This window comes from Bison bison, unplaced genomic scaffold, assembly GCF_000754665.1.
Source record: "Bison bison bison isolate TAMUID 2011002044 unplaced genomic scaffold, Bison_UMD1.0 scf7180017864482, whole genome shotgun sequence".
Classification (NCBI taxonomy): Eukaryota; Metazoa; Chordata; class Mammalia; order Artiodactyla; family Bovidae; genus Bison; species Bison bison.
The window spans coordinates 1522931-1537315 of NW_011495042.1; the positions used below are offsets into that span (position 1 = coordinate 1522931).

At 41.5% G+C, this 14385-nt stretch overlaps 1 long non-coding RNA gene and 1 other non-coding gene across 4 annotated transcripts in view; one reads left to right on the forward strand and one right to left on the reverse strand.

Annotated features, from left to right (window-relative positions):
* LOC105004702 overlaps positions 1 to 14385 on the forward strand; it is a 176706-nt gene that overhangs the window by 64355 nt on the left and 97966 nt on the right. The window lies entirely within an intron of this gene.
* On the reverse strand, positions 338 to 409 carry TRNAY-GUA. Its single transcript has one exon. It is a non-coding gene; the product is annotated as a tRNA-Tyr (tRNA).

Here is a 14385-nt window from a genome sequence, read left to right on the forward strand (position 1 = left end):
GAGTGGATCATGAGGTAAAAACATGAGATGTGTCACAACCTCCTGTCTCTCCACCCATCTTCACCTTGTGGTTCCTGGCTCTGCTTCAGAGGCTAGATCATCTCAAGCTTCAAGATGCTGTCTCAGCTGGTAAATGAGTTAAATTTTTGCATAATTTAAAAATAATTTATTGACTTTTCTGGCACGGTAAGAAAAAAGTGAAGAAGCGAAGTGAAGTTGCTCAGTCATGTCCGACTCTTTGCGACCCTGTGGACTGTAGCCTACCAGGCTCCTCAATCCACGGAATTCTCCAAGCAAGAATACTGGAGTGGGTCGCCATTTCCTTCTCCAGGAGATCTTCCCAACCCAGGAATCGAACCTGGGTCTTCCGCATTACAGGCAGATGCTTTACCGTCTGAGCCACCAGGGAAGCCCAAGAAAAAAGCATTATACCAATATATGTTTAGGATTCTTATAAGACTTCTGAAATTGCTATGGTTATGGAAATAACTACACAGATGTTCTGTCTTTTTTTTCTCTTTTAACTTCTCATGAGTCACAAGAGACAAAATGTAGATTTTGACCAGTACCCAGTACGGATATGGGCTTGCCCGGTGGTTGAGACGGTAAAGTGTCTGCCTGCAATGCAGGAGACCTAGGTTCGATCACTGGGTCAGGAAGATCCTCTGGAGAAGGAATTGGCAACCCACTCCAGTACTTGCAGGAGCATGGTAGGTTACAGTCCATGGGGTCTCAAAGAGTTGGATATGACTGAGTGACTTCACTTTCTTTCTTTCAGTATGGATATAGTTGATGTAAGAATTAAATGCCATTCAAAAATATGGTTGAGGTAATATGAGGCAGGTGAAAAAAATATGACTTGAAAGAATCTAATTTGGGCTTCAACTTTGACCTTAGTTTGGAAGAGCAAAAAGCTAGTTGCCTGCATCAGTTATTTTTGGGATTTTGGAACTTTTGCGTGATCAATGGTCATGTGATTGTGCAGATCCACATCATATAAATATGTGAAACACAAGTTTATTATAAGTAACTGAATTCAGTTCCAAAGATATATAAGCATTTAGAAGTAACTTAAGAGTGAAAAGTGACCTTATTTGCTTTTATATGTTGAAATTCAGTCAACCAATTGAAATATAAACATTGAATATTCCAAGAGGGCTGCAAAAACTGATGGTAATAAACTGTCGATTTTATGTACAAAAGTAAGATATTTCCATTGGTTAAATAAATAGGCAAACTTGTTTTTGTTCAGTCACTAACATGTCCGGTTCTTTGTGACCCCATGGACTGTAGCACACAAGGCTCCTCTGTCCTCCATTATCTCCTGGGATTTGCTCAAATTCATGTCCATTGAGTCAGTGACACTATCTAACCATCTCATCCTCTACCATTCCCTTCTGTTTTTTCTTTCGGTCTTTCCCAGCATCAGGGTCTTTTCCAGTGAGTCAGCTCTTCACATCAGGTGGCCAAAGTATGGGAGCTTCAGTTTCAGCATCAGTCCTTCCAATGAATATTAAAGACTGATTTCCTTTAAGATTGAGTGGTTTGATCTCCCTGCAGTCCAAGAGACTCTCAAGAGTCTTCTCCAGCACCACAATTCAAAAGCATCGATTCTTTGGCATTCAGCCTTCTTTATGGTCCAGCTTTCACATCTGTAAATGACTGCTGGAAAAACCATAGCTTTGACTATACAGACCTTTATGGGCAAAGTGATGTCTCTGCTTTAAATACGCTGTCTAGATTTATCATAACTTTTCTTCCAAGGAGCAAGTGTCTTTTTATTTTGTGGCTGCAGTCACTATCTGCAGTGATTTGGGAGTACAAGAAAATAAAGTCTCTCACTGTTTCCATTGTTTCTCCATCTGTTTGCCATGAAGTGATGGGACAGGATGCCATGACTTTGTTTTGTGAATGTTGAGTTTTAAGCCAGCTTTTTCACCCTCCTCTTTCATCTTCATCAAGAGGCTTTTTAGTTCCCCTTCACTTTCTGCCATAAGGGTGGTGTCATCTGCATATCTGAGGTTATTGATATTTTTCCCGGCAATCTTGATTCCAGTTTGTGCTTCATCCAGCCTGGCATTTTGCATGATGTACTCTGCATATAACTTAAACAAGCAGGGTGACAACATACAGCTTTGGTATACTCCTTTCCCAATTTGGAACCAGTCTGTTGTTCCTTGTTGGTTCTAACTGTTGCTTCATGATCTACATATAGGTTTCTCAGGAGGCAAATAAGATGGTCTGGTATTCCCATGTCTTTAAGAATTTTCCACAGTTTGTTGTGATCCATACAGTCAAAGGCTTTAGTGTAGCCAATGAAACAGAAGTATATGTTTTTCTGGAATTCTCTTGCTTTTTCTATGATCCAACAGATGTTGGCAGTTTGATCTCTAGTTCCTCTGCCTTTTCTAAATCCAGCTTGAACATCTGGAAGTTCTCAGTTCACATACTATTGAAGCCTGGCTTTGAGAATTTTGAGCATTACTTTGCTAGCATGTGAAATGAGTGCAATTGTGCGGCATAGTTAATTGTGTTGACTATGAGGGCTACTCCATTTCTTTTAAAGGATTCTTCCTATAGTAGTGGATATAATATTGTCATCTGAATTAAATTCTCCCATTCCCATCCATTTTGGGCTTCCCAGGTGGCTTGGTGGGTAAAGAATCCACCTGCAGTGCAGGAGAGCAGGAGACGTGGGTTCGATCCCTGGGTTGGGAAGGTTCCCTGGAGGAAGGCATGGCAACCCACTCCAGTCGTCTTGCCTGGAGAATTCCATGGACAGAGGATCCTGGAGGGCTACAGTCCATGGGGTCATAGGAGTTGGACATTTCTGAAGCAACTGAGCACAGCACATGTTCCTATCCATTTTAGTTCACTGATTCCTAAGATGTTGATGTTCATTCTTGCCATCTCCTGCTTGACCGTGTCCAATTTACCTTGACTCATGGACCTAACGTTCCAGGTTCCTATGCAATATTGTTCTCTACAGCATTAGACTTTACTTTCACCCCCAGACACTTCCACAACTGAGTGTCATTTCTGCTTTGGCCTAGCCACTTCATTCTTCCAGAGCTATTTGTAATTGCCCTCCGCTCTTCCTCAGCATATTGGACACCTTCCAACCTGGGGGGCTCATATTCCTGTCTTATCTTTTTGCCTTCTCATACTTTTCATGGGGGTCTTGAGGCAAGAATATGGAATGGGTTGCCATTTTCTGCTCCAGTGGATCACGTTTAGTCAGAACTCTTGACAATAACCCCTTTGTCTTGGATGGCGCTGCACAGCATGGCCTATAGCTTCACTGAGTTATGCAAATCCCTTTACCATGACAAGGCTGTGATTCATTATGGGGAAACAGACAAATAGACTGGCATTAAAAACAAGAACTTCTTAAGAATTTGTTCTATTTGTGTACTATAGCAAGTATATTGTGTCAAATTTAGGCTGAGAAATGTTTATAAGAATATTAAAGGGTATGAATAGCATTAAAAGTAGAATAAAAGAATAAAGATTTTGGAGAGTCAGTTATAATTTTGATATTTATAGTTGCTTGACCTGCTAGAATTATTTGTAAAATTAAACAAAGTGACCTTTAAGAACTGTAATCGAGTCTTAGTTAATTCAATTTTAGCCAGAAATCTTTGGATAAAGTTTTCTATTTGAGAGTTCTTCTCATCCTATGAAGATGAATTAAAAGCAAAATGTGCAGATTTTCACCTTAAAATTTTCCAAAAGGATGTCAGAAGAATATATGAAAATTTTCATGATAAATTTTCTTTGATCCTGACATAAAAAAGAATATGACGTATTTTTTTAAAAAAGAAAATGTTGGGGAGAGAAGGGAAACATTTTGCTTCATTAATCAAACTTTGAAATAATCTACTTCACAAGAATGTTTTACTAGGAGGGAGAATCAAGAGGAAGGGGACGGATATATACCGATGGCTGATTCATGTTAATATATGGCAGAAACCAGCACAACATTGTAAAGCAATTATCCTCCAATTGAAAAATAAGGAAATTTAAAAAGGAATGTTTTGCAAAGGCAGAATCTTTGTTTTCAAAAGACAGTTGAAAACAGAGGCTAAAATTGAAACAAAAAGCTTGTCAAAAGTATTTTCAGAGGTTCCCAAACATTTTCAGAAGTTGAAGAGTTTTGAAATTTGTCCAGGCTATGAATTCTAGATGCAAAGATCCTTCTAGAAAATACGGATTACTGATGATCCTAAATGTGCTGGTTTTGTGTACAATGCACCTGCTATTTGGATATGCAGAGACAAACAGGTATCTTTTTTTGAAACATTTTGTAACCACACAATTCTAGTATGCCTCTTATTTTGTTTGTCAAGAGATTTCTGGGTCTCATGCAGATAACAACTTAGTGAATCTGAAGGAAAGAAAAAACATGTATGGAATGGAAAATCACTAGAATGTTCTGTAATTGTCACTGATAATGGAAAACACATGGTGAACCTGTGAGTGATTTAGGAATCACAAGCATGCAGTGTTTTGTTCACACCTTCAGCTGTGTTTTCAGAAAGTACCTATGACACTGCATAATGTAGCAGATTGCTGGTCATAAGCACAAAGGTAGACGGCCACTTGTGTTATTCAGTGTTTAGCCAAAGATAAAATGTGTGACATATACGGGATAGTGAAACTGCTTTGATACACATTTCTCCAAAATGCTTAGACAAATGGAATAGCATCCTTGATGTGTTAGAAAGGCTGCTTGACCAAAAGAAAGTGAACTAATACACCTTACAGTTAACAGTGCTATCACAGGAAAACTTGGTAACAATCAATAGTTGCTTGTGGAAAAATAACTGATATACTGGACCCGTTGAAGAAGTCATCTTGAAAGTACAAGTATTTCTGACTAGGTACAGCTGTAGAGATCCTGCTGTCCTTTCTCTCCATAGGTGTGCCTATGATGACAGCTGAGGTGCAGGTGGAATCTGAGATAGTTTTTTAAAAAATGTTTAGTGACATTTGGATTACTTATGGCACCTTATTAGATTCAAGACTTAAGAACAACCCTTTCTCAAGTGCTTGTATGAAACAAGCATGGGAAAATATTAGATATTTAAAATGAAGTGAAGAAAATAATTGTCATCTCTTGTCTTCACTTGGGTTTCCCACAAGGCAGAGCCTAGGATCAAGATTTATGTGCCAGAACTTCATCAGTGTGTGTGATTGCAGGCAGCAGAGGTGAGGGATGGGGTAGTAGGCAGGGAAATAGTAAGTGCATTGTGACCACTACCACATGAGCTGGATGCTATGAGATGCTTCTCAAGATTGTCCATCTCGAGGGGTGGAGGCAGACACATTTCTCTGTCAGCTTCTGTTTTCCGCTGGACATCAAGTTGCCGGCACTCCCAGCCTTCATGTACACGGTGCTGAGTGTCAGTGGAGGAGTCCTGGGGTAGATGAGGAGAGGCATTGTACCAGCCCAGACCAGGCACCATCAGGCTACACCTGTTCAAAGCTGACTGGAGCCCCAGCAGAAAAGGCTGAGAGGAGTGGAAGTGACTCCCAAGAGGCGTCCAAATAGTCAGCTTTTAAGAACACTCTTCAGAAGGCATCCTCTTGAAGCTGTGCACTAATAGTGAGATTGCATTAGCAACCAGTGATGGTATCTTTAATTCCAGGAGTTAAAGAGGAGACAAACTGTTACTTTAGTTGATTACCATTAGAGATAAGGAAAGGAAAGCTTAGAAAGTCCACAGCAACATCACTGTGAGCACTTTCCCACACTGGCATGGTAAGCCCAAGACCTTGGTCCTCAGCCACCTTCAGCAGTGACCACAGGAGCTGCTGAATGTTGACAGCGCAGAGACGTGATTATCTCTGCACCATGATGTCAGACTTTAAAGATGAGAACACTCACCTGTAATGATACAGTTGAAATTATAATTATAATTTAAAGTAAGGTTTCAGATTGTATGTAAATCCCAGCAGTTTTTTCCTCTGAAAGTGACCATCCATTTGGCCTTAGCTGTGGCCAGGTATTTTAGCTAACATTGGGCCATTCAGCGTTCACCCAGAATGTGTAATTAATTAGCCTCTAATTTACTATATAGTTCTGATAATCTAAATATGTTTTGGTTACTGTTTTGGACAGTGTTTTGTTAGTTGTTTGGGTTACTATTAATTAAAAAAACCAGCACACAGTCAAGTTTGAGCTTAGGTTTTCCAGTTGTCAGAGCCTTAGAGCATATGGAGTAAGGCATTCTGCTTATGGCTTAATCTTACTTTCCCATTCTTATTTTCCTTTTGCACTTATTTTCGCATATATTGACATCAAAATTTTAAAATTTGTTTTTATGAAAGTTGTAATAGGGCATAGTTAAAAAAATTAGATGCTGGCCACAGAGGACAGAAAATAAAAGCAATTACAAATAGCATCTTCTGCTCCACTTCTCCCCACCTTTGCCCCACTCCTCCCAGGCAACCGTTTTCATCTCTGTTGGTCAGTTCTCCTGCTGCTTACCTACAGTTGTTAAGTAATATGCTTCAGTTGCTGCCTTACAGTCTAACACCTTTCAGCCTTACTTACTGATTTCCTGTTCTTGTAGGGGAGGACTAGCTCACTCACACTTCCTTCCCCTTTCTACATCTTCTCAATATGGTAATTGTCTGGTTTCTGGTTAAATCCGCTAGTTAGTGTTCATGCCATGAAAACTGCATAAATAGTATTCACTGTGGAGCAATGTATTGTGTTCCTGCAGTTGATTGGCTTCCTCCCATCTACTTTGTTTTATATCCGCCTTACCGGTTTTCCAAAATTCTTCAGTTTGATCTGTCAGTTATTGCCCAATAGTAATTTTTCAGAATGTCCAGACCCCACATTTTCTATGTTTTGTCTTCAGGACCAGTCTGGACTGTCTCTGAGGGTGAGTTCCCTTTGTCGCTCTCCTATGCTAAACTGTTTTTAGGATCCTGAGACCCCCTCTTTCTTGCTTAGTCCTCATTTTGCTGAAGCATATCTTTTGTCTCTTCCTGAGAACAGGGAAATTGGAGGTAAATTTCAAAGTCCTTACATTCCTAAAAGTACCTGTATGCTACCTTCATACTTGATCAAAACTCTGCCTCTGTATAGATTTCCAGATTGAATGTAGTGGTTTCTCAGAATGGTGCAACTGCTGCCCCACTGTCTTTTATCAGTCAGTGTTGTGTCTTTGCTTGGTCCATTTCTGTTCTTTTCTGTTACCCATTTTTCCTCCTTATAGCTCCCAGTATACTTACTTATTTCTTCTTATAGCTCTCAATAAACTTATTTATAGTTCATAAGGATGTGCTGTGGAGAGTATCTCTACATAAGAGAACTGTTACAAGGATTAAATGAGTTAATTTATAAAACCCTTCGACCAGGTCCTGGGAAAATAGTAAAAATTGTTATTATGATCTATTTCCTATTAGTTTTTCTATTCAACTTTATCTTTCAACTTTGACTTCCCTGGTGGCTCAGACGGTATAGCGTCTGCCTACAATGCGGGAGACCTGGGTTCAATCCCTGGGTCAGGAAGATCTGCTGGAGAAGGAAATGGCAACCCACTCCAGTATTCTTGCCTGGAGAATTCCATGGACAGAGGAGCCTGGTAGGCTATAGTCCATAGGGTTACAAGGAGTCAGACATGACTGAAGGACTTCACTTTCTACACTTTATCTTTCATACCTTCCGTTAACTTTTCTTTAAAATTTATATTTTTAATTTCCTCTTCTCTGAATGTTCTTGCTCTCTTTCCCTTTTCTCCTTGCTTCCAGAAGCCATACTTTTTATCTCTCTGAGAATTCAGAATGTATATTACATGTGTGGTGGGGTTTTTTGTTTGTTTAGTTTTCGTTTTTTTCATTTTTTTCCATGTCCCCATGTTTCCCTTGCCTCTGAGTTCCTTTTCTCCGGGGTTTTCATTCCAGATGCTTTCTCCCGAGTAGGCTATTGTCCTCAATGTCTTGCAGTCCTTGGTATTCCATTTATAGTTACAAGTGAGACCAAAGCTGGTGGGGAGCATTGAGTGGGCAGAGCTTGTCCACGGGTGGTGTTATCATAGGTGTTTAGATAGTGAGCTCATCCTTCTGTTGAGGGACCCCTGAACTGTGGCACAACCTGTGGGTATCTATCTCTGGAATCATTTGTTTCTGCAGAGGAGAATCTTCTCATCTCCTGGTCTTCCTGGCTGGAGAGTTTTTGAAAGTTGGTGTTTTTGAAGTGGGGCTAGCAGTGTCGGTATTTGGCATGAGATGGTGTGCTCTAATCTCTTTGGTTTGAGTCCAGCACTCACCCCTGCCCTCCACTGTGTGCCTCTGAGTGTGGAGATCCTTGAGTTTATTTACTCTGGAGACACATGAGGGTCTCCTGTGGGGATGAGTAGGATAATCACCTGGTCTGTGCAGGGTGAAGAAGGGTGTGGGGACTCCTTTTGCAGATTTTTAACTTACTGCCCTGTTTTCAGCCTTGAGATTCAGTTCTAGCTTCCACAGTACTTGTACCCCTGAGTCTCAAGAATGGCTGAAGTTCTAAAGGGCTCAACTAGCTGCTTCTCATTGTTCTTAGTAAATTCTCCAATAGGCCTTCCCACCATTCTACAGGTCCAATTGATTCTAAATAAATGTGAGTTCATACTAGAACCAAGACCAAGAGGCCACATTGGGCATCAGCCTAAACCCCTCCACCTTATGCTGTGAAATAAACTCTTTGCCTATGGTTAGGGTACTGTGATGATGTATAAGGCCTTCAGGAGGTATAAGGGTAGACAGAGTTAGCAGAGGCATGAGTAAGGGAAACAGTCCAGTTACAGAATATTTAGCCCACTAAAGACAAATCCTGTCCCCCTCCATAATGCAGCTGGAAGCTGGCTGGTTTGCTCTGAGCATGGTGCCATATTGGAGTTTAGGTTGATTTTTTCCTGAAGGAAAATTGGCACACAGTCATGGTGGGAACCAAGGTAGCCTCAACAAGTAGAAGTCCATGTTTTTAAGTACCATTGTTTACTTTGTTCATGAGCCCCATGATAAATATGTTACAGGAGGGCAACCAGCACACCATATTATCAGAACCTCTTTTCCATTTGTTGAGCATTTATATGAGATATGAATGTTTTTAGGTGTTCCCATTGTCCGAATTCCTGACTCTAAAATAATAAATGAGTATTGTTGTTCCAAGCCTTTGTGTTTTGGGGTAATTTATTTTACAGCCCTAGATAACCAACACAATGCAACAACTTGTCCTTCAGAAATATTTGCCAACCCCTATTCTAGATGAATATCTGCATGGTAATTACCAGGACTGTAATGGTTTGCTTCAGCAGTGGAACCAAATTTAAAAGAATGTATACAATTAAAGGCACTATCTGATTTAGTTGTAATATTTTACTGTTCTTCTCTAAGACCCATCAGTTTTTTATGTCGGCCAACTGGAGAATTATAAGGAGGTACTATTATAGGAATCAGTATGCCTGCATCTTTGTTCTCTGTGATGGGACACTGATTTCTGCTCTTTTCTTCATAGGATAGTGTTCTGGTCTTGATTGGGAGAACAGGAGGCCTGCAATTACTCCCACTTGGACCTTCCTCTCATAGTAACCATTCTCTACTGTCTGAAAGCCAGTATGGGAATCCCACCTTTTGTGTATATCTCTTCCTACACAGCACTTGAGGTCTGGGGAAAAAAATCACAAGGTAGGCTCAGGGCCCTATCCAGTCCACAATGATACAAAATTCATCAAAACTCTATCATCTGATTCTCATGAGCACTACTCTGAGGCTGACCTCAGTGATTCCTTGGGTCTTTTGGAATTATTGTACTCTACTATTGGCATCTACTAAAAAGTATATTTCTTTTCCTGGTAGTGGTAGAGTTAGTCGCTCAGTTGTGTCTGACTTGTTTGTGACCCTGTGAACTGTAGCCCACCAGGCTCTTCTGTCCATGGGATTCTTCAGGCAAGAATACTGGAATGGATTGCCATTCCCTTCTCCAGACGATCTTCCCAACCCAGAGATCCAATCCAGGTCTCCTGCATTTCAGGTAGATTCTTTACCATTTGAGCTACAAGGAAGACCTTGTTTGACTGTTTCTTTTCTTTTCCTAGTGCCTGTTATTCCAGAAAATTGGCTGAGGGTCCACTTGAGAAAGGTGAGGGTGAAGGTTTTCACAAGTGGCAATTTTTTAAAGCTTTTTCTCAATGAAGTGTAGTTTTCTCAATGAAGTCTAGTTTTCTTATCAATCAAGTGCCCCTGTTTATGTAAAATTACTCGCTTCTGAGAATTTGGACAGAGGATACATTCTCAGCTAAAGTAATCAGGACAGATCTGACTTTTGTCAGACTTGAAATTTTCTTGAGTAAGAGTTTTCTGGGTGTGTCAGATCCCTCCTTGGGCCCAGATCACCATCCTTTGCCTATTGACTTCCATAATGGCCACACCTACATTGTCTCTTTGGATGGTAAAACATCCACACTTAATATACTCCTTACCTTACTGAGATCAAGAATTGCATTAATATTTTAATTATAGCCCATCCTACCACCATTGCAGATGACCTTCTGTCTCCAATCGTGTCTTCAAGACAAAAGAGAGAATGGTCTTCCCTGCAGTAGAGAGAGAGGGAGTGAGGTCGACAAGTCAGAATGCACGTGATAGAGGTGATATAATGAACAGTCTTCCTCTGGGTTCTTCCAGGGGATCCCTGGCCTAGCATGACACTCACCTAGCATGGATGAGCATTTGGTCTAAGTCTGTATTTGCCCAGTCAACAAACTCACAGAACCTCAGCCACTGAGTTTAGTATTTCTGATGAGTGCACATATAAATAAATTCAGTCCAATTAAAATTCTCTTCTGCTCACTTTTACTAAGTATTCTCAAAATCCAAATTCAGCGTTTTGATAATATGTATTGATTTTTCTGTAATTCCTTATGGAATTTTCTTCCCTACTCTGATTTCTGCATTTTATCTTTTGGGTTGTGTCGAATTCAAATTCTGTTTATTAGGTGAGCAGCCTTAAAGTTTGGACATGGAGTGAACTGTTAACTTTGTCGTGCTAAGGAAAAGTGGCTTTCTTTGGAAAGAAAGGTGTAGATGAGAGTGTGCCAGAGGGCAGTGAGGGTCAGAGCTTCCCAGGACCTCTGCATCTGTCCAGGTAGTCCCATTCTTACCTGTCTCAATTACTGCCTTAACATTCATTCATGCTTTTTGGCAAATGTGTGAGTTCAGTTTACATTAAAGAAAGTGAAAGCGAAGTCGCTCAGTCATGTCCGACTCTTTGCGACCCCATGGACTATAGCCTACCAGGCTCCTCCCTCCATGGGATTCTCCAGGCAAGAGTACTGGAGTGGGGTGCCATTGCCTTCTCCAGAGGATCTTCCTGACTCAGGGATCGAACCCGGGTCTCCTGCATTCCAGGCAGATGCTTTAACCTCTGAGCCACCAGGGAAGCCCAGTTTACATTAAGACACCTGCCAGTTCTGGCTCTGAGTTGGTTTCCAATAGCCCAACGTGGTCACAGAAACGCTGTTTCTCTCTAACTTGAAGATGAAAACTTTGGTATTTGAGTGTTTTTTTTTTATTGCCCTGAGTTTCTCAGTGCCTTCAGAAGCAGCCATTCTACCCTCTGGTTCTGGCATCCCTCATCCTTCTAGGAGGTTGCATAGTAGCACATTCCTGCCACCTGCCCCATCCCTGGCCAAGCTCTGTCTTCAGTGGGCCCACAGTGCAAGGTGATAGCCTGACTAACTGTTCACTGCTCTAGCCCATGGGCTGCCATTTTCTCGTTCTGGGATATGGATGTGAGTCTCGTCTCTCTGAAAGTCTTTGATGCCTGCAGCCTGCTTTCTAGCACTCATTTTTACATCACTTTGTCTTGATTTATAAATGACCCAACTTGAGTCAAGAATGACTGTATGCCTGTGGTTTGGACAGTTCACGGAAGGTGAAAAGGTGAGAAGGACCTCAGAGGAGATCACGTAGCCCCATTCTAGGCCACAGCCATAGGAGCAGTCACTGCCACCCATCTCTTTGTGTCTTCGTTTGAGTTTTCGATTCTGATTGGCCTAGCTTAGGTCAGGCTAGAATCTATCACTCTTGGATCAAACAAATTAAGGAGAACCTAGGAGGAGCCTGGTGATGATCACTGTAGGAGCCATTATGAACCAAGCAACCCCCACCCCAGTTTGAATCTGTAGCAGTGTCACTCCGGTTGCCAGTAGGGTACATCCAGACCCTTAGCATCAGCGTGTCCTTGCTTCCTCACTTGTTGATTACTCCCATCCACGTTGACTGTTAGTCTCTATTCCTTGAACATCTGTTGTTCATTCTCAACTTTGCCTTGCATAACCCTTTCCTACAGCTTTCCTCAGAGGTGTAGTGTCCTGTACTTAGGGCCCAGCTTCACCCCTCCTCTTTCAGGAAGTCTTCCCTGAACACTGAACATGCATTTTCCATACTTTTTCTTTTGTTGTCAGCTTGTTTTCATGTGCCATATATTGTCTTCTCATTGTCACTCAGGGTCCCAGCAAGAGACGACACACTCAAATTGGGCAGTTTGAGAGGAGTTTAATCAAGGGACCATTTACAAAGGTTAGTAGGGTCGGGGGGAGAATGCAGTCCCCTGAGATGAGTAACTTTGTTACCAGCTGTAGGTCAAATTGCCAACATCTGTTGAATCATAGAAAAAACAAGAGAATTCCAGAAAAACATCTACTTCTGCTTCATTGACTAAGCTAAAGCCTTTGACTGTGTGGATCACAACAAATGGTAGAAAATTCTTAAAGAGATGGGAAGCCTACCTGCCTCTTGAGAAGCCTGTATGCAGGTCAAGAAACAACAGTTCGAACTGGACGTGGAACCACGGACTGGTTCAAAATTGGGAAAGGAGTACACCATGGTTGTATATTGTCACCCTGTTTATTTAACTAATATGCAGAGTACATCATGTGAAATGCTGAGCTGGATGAAACACAAGCTGAAATCAAGATTGCCGGGAAAAATATCAATAATCTCAGACATGCAGATGACACAACCCTTATGGCAGAAAGTGAAGAGGAAGTAGAGTCTCTTGATGAAGATGAAAGAAGAGAGTGAAAGAGCTGGCTTAAAATTCAACATTCAAAAAACTAAGATCATGATATCCGGTCCCATCACTTCATGGCAAATAGATGGGGAAACAGTGGAAACAGTGGCTGAGTTTATTTTTCTGGGCTCCAAAATCACTTCAGATGGTGACTATAGCCATTAAATTAAAAGATGGTTTCTCCTTGGAACAAAAGTTTTGATAAACCTAGACAGTGTATTTAAAAACAGAGACATCACTTTGCTGACAAAGTTCCATCTAGTCAAAGCTATGGTTTTTCCAGTAGTCATATATGGATGTGAGAGTTGGACCATAGAGAAGGCTGAACGCAGAAGAATGGATGCTTTTGAACTGTGGTGTTGGAGAAGATTCTTGAGAGTCCCTTGGACTGCAAGGAGATCCAACCAGTCCATCCTAAAGGAAATCAGTGCTGGGTGTTCATTGGAAGGACTGACGTTGAAGCTGAAACTCCAATACTTTGGCCACCTTATGCAAAGAGCTGACTCATTTGAAAAGACCCTGATGCTGGGAAAGATTGAGGGCAGGAGGAGAAGGGGACGACAGAGGATGAGATGGTTGGATGGTATCATTGACTCAATGGACATGAGTTTGATCAAGCTCCAGGAGGTGGTGAAAGACAGGGAAGCCTGGTGTGCTGCAGTACATGGGGTTGCAAAGAGTTGGGCACAACTGAGCTACTGAGTAGCAACAACAGGTAAAAAGGGGTGAGGGGTGGGAGGAATCAGGAAGATCCAGAACTAAGAAATGGATCTGCTGTGCCACCAGCCCCCAGTGCTGCTGCAGGGAGAGGGTTGGGGGAATAAATACTCTGATCTCACTCTTCTCCCTTCTTCCAGACTCCTGACAGTGTTCCCTATAGACCTAGTCCAGAGAACAAGGGAGAAAACTGGTTTGGTCCATTCAAGGCAGCTTTTCAGGCACAGAGCAGGGTGGAGAGTGGATCTGGATGGGACAACAGAATATCCACACACTCCCTAACTTGATAAATTCTCATCTTCTTGAGACAAGCTACTATGTTTTTGTTTTGTTTTAACCATCCCCTTTACCTCCTTGCCTCCTTGAAATTAAAAGACGCTTACTCCTTGGAAGAAAAGTTATGACCAACCTAGATAGCATATTAAAAAGCAGAGATATTACTTTGCCAACAAAGTTCTGTCTAGTCAAGGCTATGGTTTTTCCAGTGGTCATGTATGGATGTGAGAGTTTGACTGTGAAGAAAGCTGAGCACTGAAGAATTGATGCTTTTGATCTGTGGTGTTGGAGAAGACTCTTGAGAGTCCCTGGGACTGCGAGGA